Raw genomic sequence first — 12,907 nt, forward strand, 5'->3', positions numbered from 1 at the left:
AGCACTCGCGTCTGTTCCCTGCGAGTGCAGTGTATTGGACTGAAGAGAAGCTCCTGTTTTACTTAGTTTCCCATAATGAGTTGAACTAGATATGCCCCGTTTGTGTAGGAAGCACAGTTCTTTTGTTCTGAGCTAGCTCACTGTACTGGCCCTATAGGAAACACAGTAGAGTGCAAGAGTGCCTGTTTCTCAAAAGCAGAGTGTTTTTCTAGTAAGGCCAACTGGGTTCAATACAACTTCCTAAACGGAGTTGAATCACATTCAGTTTCACGTTCTAGCATTTAGTGTTAATTCAGGGTAAGAACACCACTATTGTGCTATTCTGGCCATAAACAGTACAAATAGCACTCGCGTCTGTTCCCAACGTGTGCAGTGTATTGGACTGAAGAGAAGCTCCTGTTTTACTTAGTTTCCAATACTGAGTTGAACTAGATATGCCCCGTTTGTGTAGGAAGCACAGTTCTTTTGTTCTGAGCTAGCTCACTGTACTGGCCCTATAGGAAACACAGTAGAGTGCAAGAGTGCCTGTTTCTCAAAATCAGAGTGTTTTTCTTGTAAGGCCAACTGGGGTTCAATACAACTTCGTAAACGGAGTTGAATCACATTCAGTTTCACGTTCTAGCATTTAGTGTTAATTCAGGGTAAGAACACCACTATTGTGTTATTCTGGCCATAAACAGTGCAAATAGCACTCGCGTCTGTTCCCAGCGAGTACAGTGTATTGGACTGAAGAGAAGCTCCTGTTTTACTTAGTTTCCAATACTGAGTTGAACTAGATATGCTCCGTTTGTGTAGGAAGCACAGTTCTTTTGTTCTGAGCTAGCTCACTGTACTGGCCCTATAGGAAACACAGTAGAGTGCTAGAGTGCCTGTTTCTCAAAAGCAGAGTGTTTTTCTTGTAAGGCCAACTGGGGTTCAATACAACTTCCTAAACGGAGTTGAATCACATTCAGTTTCACGTTCTAGCATTTTGTGTTAATTCAGCGTAAGAACACAACTATTGTGCTATTCTGGCCATAAACAGTGCAAATAGCACTCGCGTCTGTTCCCAGCGAGTACAGTGTATTGGACTGAAGAGAAGCTCCTGTTTTACTTAGTTTCCAATACTGAGTTGAACTAGATATGCCCCGTTTGTGTAGGAAGCACAGTTCTTTTGTTCTGAGCTAGCTCACTGTACTGGCCATAAAGGAAACACAGTAGAGGGCAAGAGTGCCTGTTTCTCAAAAGCAGAGTGTTTTTCTTGTAAGTCAAATGAGGTTCAATACAACTTTCTAAATGGAGTTGAATCACATTCAGTTTCACGTTCTAGCATTTAGTGTTAATTCAGGGTAAGAACACCACTATTGTGCTATTCTGGCCATAAATAGTGAAAATAGCACTCGCGTCTGTTCCCAGCGAGGACAGTGTACTGGACTGAAGAGAAGCTCCTGTTTTACTTAGTTTCCAATACTGAGTTGAACTAGATGTGCCCCATTTGTGTAGGAAGCACAGTTCTTTTGTTCTGAGCTAGCTCACTGTACTGGCCCTATAGGAAACACAGTAGAGTGCAAGAGTGCCTGTTACTCAAAAGCAGAGTGTTTTTCTCGTAAGACCAACTGGGGTTCAATACAACTTCCTAAACGGAGTTGAATCACATTCAGTTTCACGTTCTAGCATTTAGTGTTAAATTAGCGTAAGAACACAACTATTGTGGTATTCTGGCCATAAACAGTGCAAATAGCACTCGCGTCTGTTCCCTGCGAGTGCAGTGTATTGGACTGAAGAGAAGCTCCTGTTTTACTTAGTTTCCAATACTGAGTTGAACTACATATGCCCCGTTTGTGTAGGAAGCACAGTTCTTTTGTTCTGAGCTAGCTCACTGTACTGGCCCTATAGGAAACACAGTAGAGTGCAAGAGTGCCTGTTTCTCAAAAGCAGAGTGTTTTTCTTGTAAGACCAACTGGGATTCAATACAACTTCCTAAACGGAGTTGAATCACATTCAGTTTCACGTTCTAGCATTTATTCTTAATTCAGGATAAGAACACAACTATTGTGTTATTCTGGCCATAAACAGTGCAAATAGCACTCGCGTCTGTTCCCAGCAAATGCAGTGTACCGGACTGAAGAGAAGCTCCTGTTTTACTTAGTTTCCAATACTGAGTTGAACTAGATATGCCCCGTTTGTGTAGGAAGCACAGTTCTTTTGTTCTGAGGTAGTCACTGTACTGGACCTATAGGAAACACAGTAGAGTGCAAGAGTGCCTGTTTCTCAAAAGCAGAGTGTTTTTCTTGTAAGTCCAACTGGGATCAATTCAAATTCCTAAACAGAGTTGAATCACATTCAGTTTCACATTCTAGCATTTAGTGTTAATTCAGGGTAAGAATACCACTATTGTGCTATTCTGGCCATAAACAGTGCAAATAGCACTCGCGTCTGTTCCCAGCGAGTGCAGTGTATTGGACTGAAGAGAAGTTCCTGTTTTAATTAGTTTACAATTCTGATTTGAACTAGATATGCCCCATTTGTATAGGAAGCACAGTTCTTTTGTTCTGAGCTAGCTCACTGTACTGGCCCTATAGGAAACACTGTACAGTGCAAGTGTGCCTGTTTCTCAAAAGCAGAGTGTTTTTCTTGTAAGACCAACTGGGTTTCAATACACCTTCCTAAACTGAGTTGAATCACATTCAGTTTCACGTTCTAGCATTTAGTGTTAATTCAGTGTAATAACACCACTATTGTGCTATTCTGGCCATAAACAGTGCAAATAGCACTCGCGTCTGTTCCCTGCGAGTGCAGTGTATTGGACTGAAGAGAAGCTCCTGTTTTACTTAGTTTCCCATACTGAGTTGAACTAGATATGCCCCGTTTGTGTAGGAAGCACAGTTCTTTTGTTCTGAGCTAGCTCACTGTACTGGCCCTATAGGAAACACAGTAGAGTGCAAGAGTGCCTGTTTCTCAAAAGCAGAGTGTTTTTCTAGTAAGGCCAACTGGGTTCAATACAACTTCCTAAACGGAGTTGAATCACATTCAGTTTCACGTTCTAGCATTTAGTGTTAATTCAGGGTAAGAACACCACTATTGTGCTATTCTGGCCATAAACAGTACAAATAGCACTCGCGTCTGTTCCCAACGTGTGCAGTGTATTGGACTGAAGAGAAGCTCCTGTTTTACTTAGTTTCCAATACTGAGTTGAACTAGATATGCCCCGTTTGTGTAGGAAGCACAGTTCTTTTGTTCTGAGCTAGCTCACTGTACTGGCCCTATAGGAAACACAGTAGAGTGCAAGAGTGCCTGTTTCTCAAAATCAGAGTGTTTTTCTTGTAAGGCCAACTGGGGTTCAATACAACTTCGTAAACGGAGTTGAATCACATTCAGTTTCACGTTCTAGCATTTAGTGTTAATTCAGGGTAAGAACACCACTATTGTGTTATTCTGGCCATAAACAATGCAAATAGCACTCGCGTCTGTTCCCAGCGAGTACAGTGTATTGGACTGAAGAGAAGCTCCTGTTTTACTTAGTTTCCAATACTGAGATGAACTAGATATGCTCCGTTTGTGTAGGAAGCACAGTTCTTTTGTTCTGAGCTAGCTCACTGTACTGGCCCTATAGGAAACACAGTAGAGTGCTAGAGTGCCTGTTTCTCAAAAGCAGAGTGTTTTTCTTGTAAGGCCAACTGGGGTTCAATACAACTTCCTAAACGGAGTTGAATCACATTCAGTTTCACGTTCTAGCATTTTGTGTTAATTCAGCGTAAGAACACAACTATTGTGCTATTCTGGCCATAAACAGTGCAAATAGCACTCGCGTCTGTTCCCAGCGAGTACAGTGTATTGGACTGAAGAGAAGCTCCTGTTTTACTTAGTTTCCAATACTGAGTTGAACTAGATATGCCCCGTTTGTGTAGGAAGCACAGTTCTTTTGTTCTGAGCTAGCTCACTGTACTGGCCATAAAGGAAACACAGTAGAGGGCAAGAGTGCCTGTTTCTCAAAAGCAGAGTGTTTTTCTTGTAAGTCAAATGAGGTTCAATACAACTTTCTAAATGGAGTTGAATCACATTCAGTTTCACGTTCTAGCATTTAGTGTTAATTCAGGGTAAGAACACCACTATTGTGCTATTCTGGCCATAAATAGTGAAAATAGCACTCGCGTCTGTTCCCAGCGAGGACAGTGTACTGGACTGAAGAGAAGCTCCTGTTTTACTTAGTTTCCAATACTGAGTTGAACTAGATGTGCCCCATTTGTGTAGGAAGCACAGTTCTTTTGTTCTGAGCTAGCTCACTGTACTGGCCCTATAGGAAACACAGTAGAGTGCAAGAGTGCCTGTTACTCAAAAGCAGAGTGTTTTTCTCGTAAGACCAACTGGGGTTCAATAAAACTTCCTAAACGGAGTGGAATCACATTCAGTTTCACGTTCTAGCATTTAGTGTTAAATTAGCGTAAGAACACAACTATTGTGGTATTCTGGCCATAAACAGTGCAAATAGCACTCGCGTCTGTTCCCTGCGAGTGCAGTGTATTGGACTGAAGAGAAGCTCCTGTTTTACTTAGTTTCCAATACTGAGTTGAACTACATATGCCCCGTTTGTGTAGGAAGCACAGTTCTTTTGTTCTGAGCTAGCTCACTGTACTGGCCCTATAGGAAACACAGTAGAGTGCAAGAGTGCCTGTTTCTCAAAAGCAGAGTGTTTTTCTTGTAAGACCAACTGGGATTCAATACAACTTCCTAAACGGAGTTGAATCACATTCAGTTTCACGTTCTAGCATTTATTCTTAATTCAGGATAAGAACACAACTATTGTGTTATTCTGGCCATAAACAGTGCAAATAGCACTCGCGTCTGTTCCCAGCAAATGCAGTGTACCGGACTGAAGAGAAGCTCCTGTTTTACTTAGTTTCCAATACTGAGTTGAACTAGATATGCCCCGTTTGTGTAGGAAGCACAGTTCTTTTGTTCTGAGGTAGTCACTGTACTGGACCTATAGGAAACACAGTAGAGTGCAAGAGTGCCTGTTTCTCAAAAGCAGAGTGTTTTTCTTGTAAGTCCAACTGGGATCAATTCAAATTCCTAAACAGAGTTGAATCACATTCAGTTTCACATTCTAGCATTTAGTGTTAATTCAGGGTAAGAATACCACTATTGTGCTATTCTGGCCATAAACAGTGCAAATAGCACTCGCGTCTGTTCCCAGCGAGTGCAGTGTATTGGACTGAAGAGAAGTTCCTGTTTTAATTAGTTTACAATTCTGATTTGAACTAGATATGCCCCATTTGTATAGGAAGCACAGTTCTTTTGTTCTGAGCTAGCTCACTGTACTGGCCCTATAGGAAACACTGTACAGTGCAAGTGTGCCTGTTTCTCAAAAGCAGAGTGTTTTTCTTGTAAGACCAACTGGGTTTCAATACACCTTCCTAAACTGAGTTGAATCACATTCAGTTTCACGTTCTAGCATTTAGTGTTAATTCAGTGTAATAACACCACTATTGTGCTATTCTGGCCATAAACAGTGCAAATAGCACTCGCGTCTGTTCCCTGCGAGTGCAGTGTATTGGACTGAAGAGAAGCTCCTGTTTTACTTAGTTTCCCATACTGAGTTGAACTAGATATGCCCCGTTTGTGTAGGAAGCACAGTTCTTTTGTTCTGAGCTAGCTCACTGTACTGGCCCTATAGGAAACACAGTAGAGTGCAAGAGTGCCTGTTTCTCAAAAGCAGAGTGTTTTTCTAGTAAGGCCAACTGGGTTCAATACAACTTCCTAAACGGAGTTGAATCACATTCAGTTTCACGTTCTAGCATTTAGTGTTAATTCAGGGTAAGAACACCACTATTGTGCTATTCTGGCCATAAACAGTACAAATAGCACTCGCGTCTGTTCCCAACGTGTGCAGTGTATTGGACTGAAGAGAAGCTCCTGTTTTACTTAGTTTCCAATACTGAGTTGAACTAGATATGCCCCGTTTGTGTAGGAAGCACAGTTCTTTTGTTCTGAGCTAGCTCACTGTACTGGCCCTATAGGAAACACAGTAGAGTGCAAGAGTGCCTGTTTCTCAAAATCAGAGTGTTTTTCTTGTAAGGCCAACTGGGGTTCAATACAACTTCGTAAACGGAGTTGAATCACATTCAGTTTCACGTTCTAGCATTTAGTGTTAATTCAGGGTAAGAACACCACTATTGTGTTATTCTGGCCATAAACAATGCAAATAGCACTCGCGTCTGTTCCCAGCGAGTACAGTGTATTGGACTGAAGAGAAGCTCCTGTTTTACTTAGTTTCCAATACTGAGTTGAACTAGATATGCTCCGTTTGTGTAGGAAGCACAGTTCTTTTGTTCTGAGCTAGCTCACTGTACTGGCCCTATAGGAAACACAGTAGAGTGCTAGAGTGCCTGTTTCTCAAAAGCAGAGTGTTTTTCTTGTAAGGCCAACTGGGGTTCAATACAACTTCCTAAACGGAGTTGAATCACATTCAGTTTCACGTTCTAGCATTTTGTGTTAATTCAGCGTAAGAACACAACTATTGTGCTATTCTGGCCATAAACAGTGCAAATAGCACTCGCGTCTGTTCCCAGCGAGTACAGTGTATTGGACTGAAGAGAAGCTCCTGTTTTACTTAGTTTCCAATACTGAGTTGAACTAGATGTGCCCCGTTTGTGTAGGAAGCACAGTTCTTTTGTTCTGAGCTAGCTCACTGTACTGGCCCTATAGGAAACACAGTAGAGTGCAAGAGTGCCTGTTACTCAAAAGCAGAGTGTTTTTCTTGTAAGGCCAACTGGGGTTCAATACAACTTCCTAAACGGAGTTGAATCACATTCAGTTTCACGTTCTAGCATTTAGTGTTAAATTAGCGTAAGAACACAATTATTGTGGTATTCTGGCCACAAACAGTGCAAATAGCACTCGCGTCTGTTCCCTGCGAGTGCAGTGTATTGGACTGAAGAGAAGCTCCTGTTTTACTTAGTTTCCAATACTGAGTTGAACTACATATGCCCCGTTTGTGTAGGAAGCACAGTTCTTTTGTTCTGAGCTAGCTCACTGTACTGGCCCTATAGGAAACACAGTAGAGTGCAAGAGTGCCTGTTTCTCAAAAGCAGAGTGTTTTTCTTGTAAGACCAACTGGGATTCAATACAACTTCCTAAACGGAGTTGAATCACATTCAGTTTCACGTTCTAGCATTTATTCTTAATTCAGGATAAGAACACCACTATTGTGCTATTCTGGCCATAAACAGTGCAAATAGCACTCGCGTCTGTTCCCAGCAAATGCAGTGTACCGGACTGAAGAGAAGCTCCTGTTTTACTTAGTTTCCAATACTGAGTTGAACTAGATATGCCCCGTTTGTGTAGGAAGCACAGTTCTTTTGTTCTGAGGTAGTCACTGTACTGGACCTATAGGAAACACAGTAGAGTGCAAGAGTGCCTGTTTCTCAAAAGCAGAGTGTTTTTCTTGTAAGTCCAACTGGGATCAATTCAAATTCCTAAACAGAGTTGAATCACATTCAGTTTCACATTCTAGCATTTAGTGTTAATTCAGGGTAAGAATACCACTATTGTGCTATTCTGGCCATAAACAGTGCAAATAGCACTCGCGTCTGTTCCCAGCGAGTGCAGTGTATTGGACTGAAGAGAAGTTCCTGTTTTAATTAGTTTACAATTCTGATTTGAACTAGATATGCCCCATTTGTATAGGAAGCACAGTTCTTTTGTTCTGAGCTAGCTCACTGTACTGGCCCTATAGGAAACACTGTACAGTGCAAGTGTGCCTGTTTCTCAAAAGCAGAGTGTTTTTCTTGTAAGACCAACTGGGTTTCAATACACCTTCCTAAACTGAGTTGAATCACATTCCGTTTCACGTTCTAGCATTTAGTGTTAATTCAGTGTAATAACACCACTATTGTGCTATTCTGGCCATAAACAGTGCAAATAGCACTCGCGTCTGTTCCCTGCGAGTGCAGTGTATTGGACTGAAGAGAAGCTCCAGTTTTACTTAGTTTCCCATACTGAGTTGAACTAGATATGCCCCGTTTGTGTAGGAAGCACAGTTCTTTTGTTCTGAGCTAGCTCACTGTACTGGCCCTATAGGAAACACAGTAGAGTGCAAGAGTGCCTGTTTCTCAAAAGCAGAGTGTTTTTCTAGTAAGGCCAACTGGGTTCAATACAACTTCCTAAACGGAGTTGAATCACATTTAGTTTCACGTTCTATTATTTAGAGTTAATTCAGGGTAAGAACACCACTATTTTGCTATTGTGGCCATAAACAGTACAAATAGCACACGCGTCTGTTCCCAAGTAGTACAGAGTACTGGACTGAAGAGAAGCTCCTGTTTGACTTAGTTTCCAATACTGAGTTGAACTAGATATGCCCCGTTTGTGTAGGAAGCACAGTTCTTTTGTTCTGAGCTAGCTCACTGTACTGGCCCTATAGGAAACACAGTAGAGAGCAAGAGTGCCTGTTTCTCAAAATCAGAGTGTTTTTCTGGTAAGGCCAACTGGGGTTCAATACAACTTCCTAAACGGAGTTGAATTACATTCAGTTTCACGTTCTAGCATTTAGTGTTAATTCAGGGTAAGAATACCACTATTGTGCTATTCTGGCCATAAACAGTGCAAACAGCACTCGCATCTGTTTCCAGCGAGTGCAGTTTATTGGACTGAAGAGAAGCTCCTGTTTTACTTAGTTTCCAATACTGAGTTGAACTAGATATGCCCCGTGTGTGTAGGAAGCACAGTTCTTTTTTTCTGAGCTAGCTCACTGTACTGGCCCTATAGGAAACACAGTACAGTGCAAGTGTGCCTGTTTCTCAAAAGCAGAGTGTTTTTCTTGTAAGGCCAACTGGGGTTCAATACACCTTCCTATACTGAGTTGAATCACATTCAGTTTCACGTTCTAGCATTTAGTGTTAATTCAGGGTAAGAACACCACTATTGTGCTATTCTGGCCATAAACAGTGCAAATAGCACTCGCGTCTGTTCCCTGCGAGTGCAGTGTATTGGACTGAAGAGAAGCTCCTGTTTTACTTAGTTTCCAATACTGAGTTGAAATAGATATGCCCCGTTTGTGTAGGAAGCACAGTTCTTTTGTTCTGAGCTAGCTCACTGTACTGGCCCTATAGGAAACACAGAAGAGTGCAAGAGTGCCTGTTTCTCAAAAGCAGAGTGTTTTTCTTGTAAGACCAACTGGGATTCAATACAACTTCCTAAATGGAGTTGAATCCCATTCAGTTTCACGTTCTAGCATTTATTGTTAATTCAGGATAAGAACACCACTATTGTGATATTCTGGCCATAAACAGTGCAAATAGCACTCGCGTCTGTTCCCAGCAAATGCAGTGTACCGGACTGAAGAGAAGCTCCTGTTTTACTTAGTTTCCAATACTGAATTGAACTAGATATGCCCCGTTTGTGTAGGAAGCACAGTTCTTTTGTTCTGAGGTAGTCACTGTACTGGACCTATAGGAAACACAGTAGAGTGCAAGAGTGCCTGTTTCTCAAAAGCAGAGTGTTTTTCTTGTAAGGCCAACTGGGATCAATTCAACTTCCTAAACAGAGTTGAATCACATTCAGTTTCACGTTCTAGCATTTAGTGTTAATTCAGGGTAAGAATACCACTATTGTGCTATTCTGGCCATAAACAGTGCAAATAGCACTCGCGTCTGTTCCCTGCGAGTGCAGTGTATTGGACTGAAGAGAAGCTCCTGTTTTACTTAGTTTCCAATACTGAGTTGAACTACATATGCCCCGTTTGTGTAGGAAGCACAGTTCTTTTGTTCTGAGCTAGCTCACTGTACTGGCCCTATAGGAAACACAGTAGAGTGCAAGAGTGCCTGTTTCTCAAAAGCAGAGTGTTTTTCTTGTAAGACCAACTGGGATTCAATACAACTTCCTAAACGGAGTTGAATCACATTCAGTTTCACGTTCTAGCATTTATTCTTAATTCAGGATAAGAACACAACTATTGTGTTATTCTGGCCATAAACAGTGCAAATAGCACTCGCGTCTGTTCCCAGCAAATGCAGTGTACCGGACTGAAGAGAAGCTCCTGTTTTACTTAGTTTCCAATACTGAGTTGAACTAGATATGCCCCGTTTGTGTAGGAAGCACAGTTCTTTTGTTCTGAGGTAGTCACTGTACTGGACCTATAGGAAACACAGTAGAGTGCAAGAGTGCCTGTTTCTCAAAAGCAGAGTGTTTTTCTTGTAAGTCCAACTGGGATCAATTCAAATTCCTAAACAGAGTTGAATCACATTCAGTTTCACATTCTAGCATTTAGTGTTAATTCAGGGTAAGAATACCACTATTGTGCTATTCTGGCCATAAACAGTGCAAATAGCACTCGCGTCTGTTCCCAGCGAGTGCAGTGTATTGGACTGAAGAGAAGTTCCTGTTTTAATTAGTTTACAATTCTGATTTGAACTAGATATGCCCCATTTGTATAGGAAGCACAGTTCTTTTGTTCTGAGCTAGCTCACTGTACTGGCCCTATAGGAAACACTGTACAGTGCAAGTGTGCCTGTTTCTCAAAAGCAGAGTGTTTTTCTTGTAAGACCAACTGGGTTTCAATACACCTTCCTAAACTGAGTTGAATCACATTCAGTTTCACGTTCTAGCATTTAGTGTTAATTCAGTGTAATAACACCACTATTGTGCTATTCTGGCCATAAACAGTGCAAATAGCACTCGCGTCTGTTCCCTGCGAGTGCAGTGTATTGGACTGAAGAGAAGCTCCTGTTTTACTTAGTTTCCCATACTGAGTTGAACTAGATATGCCCCGTTTGTGTAGGAAGCACAGTTCTTTTGTTCTGAGCTAGCTCACTGTACTGGCCCTATAGGAAACACAGTAGAGTGCAAGAGTGCCTGTTTCTCAAAAGCAGAGTGTTTTTCTAGTAAGGCCAACTGGGTTCAATACAACTTCCTAAACGGAGTTGAATCACATTCAGTTTCACGTTCTAGCATTTAGTGTTAATTCAGGGTAAGAACACCACTATTGTGCTATTCTGGCCATAAACAGTACAAATAGCACTCGCGTCTGTTCCCAACGTGTGCAGTGTATTGGACTGAAGAGAAGCTCCTGTTTTACTTAGTTTCCAATACTGAGTTGAACTAGATATGCCCCGTTTGTGTAGGAAGCACAGTTCTTTTGTTCTGAGCTAGCTCACTGTACTGGCCCTATAGGAAACACAGTAGAGTGCAAGAGTGCCTGTTTCTCAAAATCAGAGTGTTTTTCTTGTAAGGCCAACTGGGGTTCAATACAACTTCGTAAACGGAGTTGAATCACATTCAGTTTCACGTTCTAGCATTTAGTGTTAATTCAGGGTAAGAACACCACTATTGTGTTATTCTGGCCATAAACAATGCAAATAGCACTCGCGTCTGTTCCCAGCGAGTACAGTGTATTGGACTGAAGAGAAGCTCCTGTTTTACTTAGTTTCCAATACTGAGTTGAACTAGATATGCTCCGTTTGTGTAGGAAGCACAGTTCTTTTGTTCTGAGCTAGCTCACTGTACTGGCCCTATAGGAAACACAGTAGAGTGCTAGAGTGCCTGTTTCTCAAAAGCAGAGTGTTTTTCTTGTAAGGCCAACTGGGGTTCAATACAACTTCCTAAACGGAGTTGAATCACATTCAGTTTCACGTTCTAGCATTTTGTGTTAATTCAGCGTAAGAACACAACTATTGTGCTATTCTGGCCATAAACAGTGCAAATAGCACTCGCGTCTGTTCCCAGCGAGTACAGTGTATTGGACTGAAGAGAAGCTCCTGTTTTACTTAGTTTCCAATACTGAGTTGAACTAGATATGCCCCGTTTGTGTAGGAAGCACAGTTCTTTTGTTCTGAGCTAGCTCACTGTACTGGCCATAAAGGAAACACAGTAGAGGGCAAGAACTGTTTCTCAAAAGCAGAGTGTTTTTCTTGTAAGTCAAATGAGGTTCAATACAACTTTCTAAATGGAGTTGAATCACATTCAGTTTCACGTTCTAGCATTTAGTGTTAATTCAGGGTAAGAACACCACTATTGTGCTATTCTGGCCATAAATAGTGAAAATAGCACTCGCGTCTGTTCCCAGCGAGGACAGTGTACTGGACTGAAGAGAAGCTCCTGTTTTACTTAGTTTCCAATACTGAGTTGAACTAGATGTGCCCCGTTTGTGTAGGAAGCACAGTTCTTTTGTTCTGAGCTAGCTCACTGTACTGGCCCTATAGGAAACACAGTAGAGTGCAAGAGTGCCTGTTACTCAAAAGCAGAGTGTTTTTCTTGTAAGGCCAACTGGGGTTCAATACAACTTCCTAAACGGAGTTGAATCACATTCAGTTTCACGTTCTAGCATTTAGTGTTAAATTAGCGTAAGAACACAATTATTGTGGTATTCTGGCCACAAACAGTGCAAATAGCACTCGCGTCTGTTCCCTGCGAGTGCAGTGTATTGGACTGAAGAGAAGCTCCTGTTTTACTTAGTTTCCAATACTGAGTTGAACTACATATGCCCCGTTTGTGTAGGAAGCACAGTTCTTTTGTTCTGAGCTAGCTCACTGTACTGGCCCTATAGGAAACACAGTAGAGTGCAAGAGTGCCTGTTTCTCAAAAGCAGAGTGTTTTTCTTGTAAGACCAACTGGGATTCAATACAACTTCCTAAACGGAGTTGAATCACATTCAGTTTCACGTTCTAGCATTTATTCTTAATTCAGGATAAGAACACCACTATTGTGCTATTCTGGCCATAAACAGTGCAAATAGCACTCGCGTCTGTTCCCAGCAAATGCAGTGTACCGGACTGAAGAGAAGCTCCTGTTTTACTTAGTTTCCAATACTGAGTTGAACTAGATATGCCCCGTTTGTGTAGGAAGCACAGTTCTTTTGTTCTGAGGTAGTCACTGTACTGGACCTATAGGAAACACAGTAGAGTGCAAGAGTGCCTGTTTCTCAAAAGCAGAG

This window comes from Peromyscus maniculatus, chromosome 5 (assembly GCF_049852395.1).
Source record: "Peromyscus maniculatus bairdii isolate BWxNUB_F1_BW_parent chromosome 5, HU_Pman_BW_mat_3.1, whole genome shotgun sequence".
Taxonomy (NCBI): Eukaryota; Metazoa; Chordata; class Mammalia; order Rodentia; family Cricetidae; genus Peromyscus; species Peromyscus maniculatus.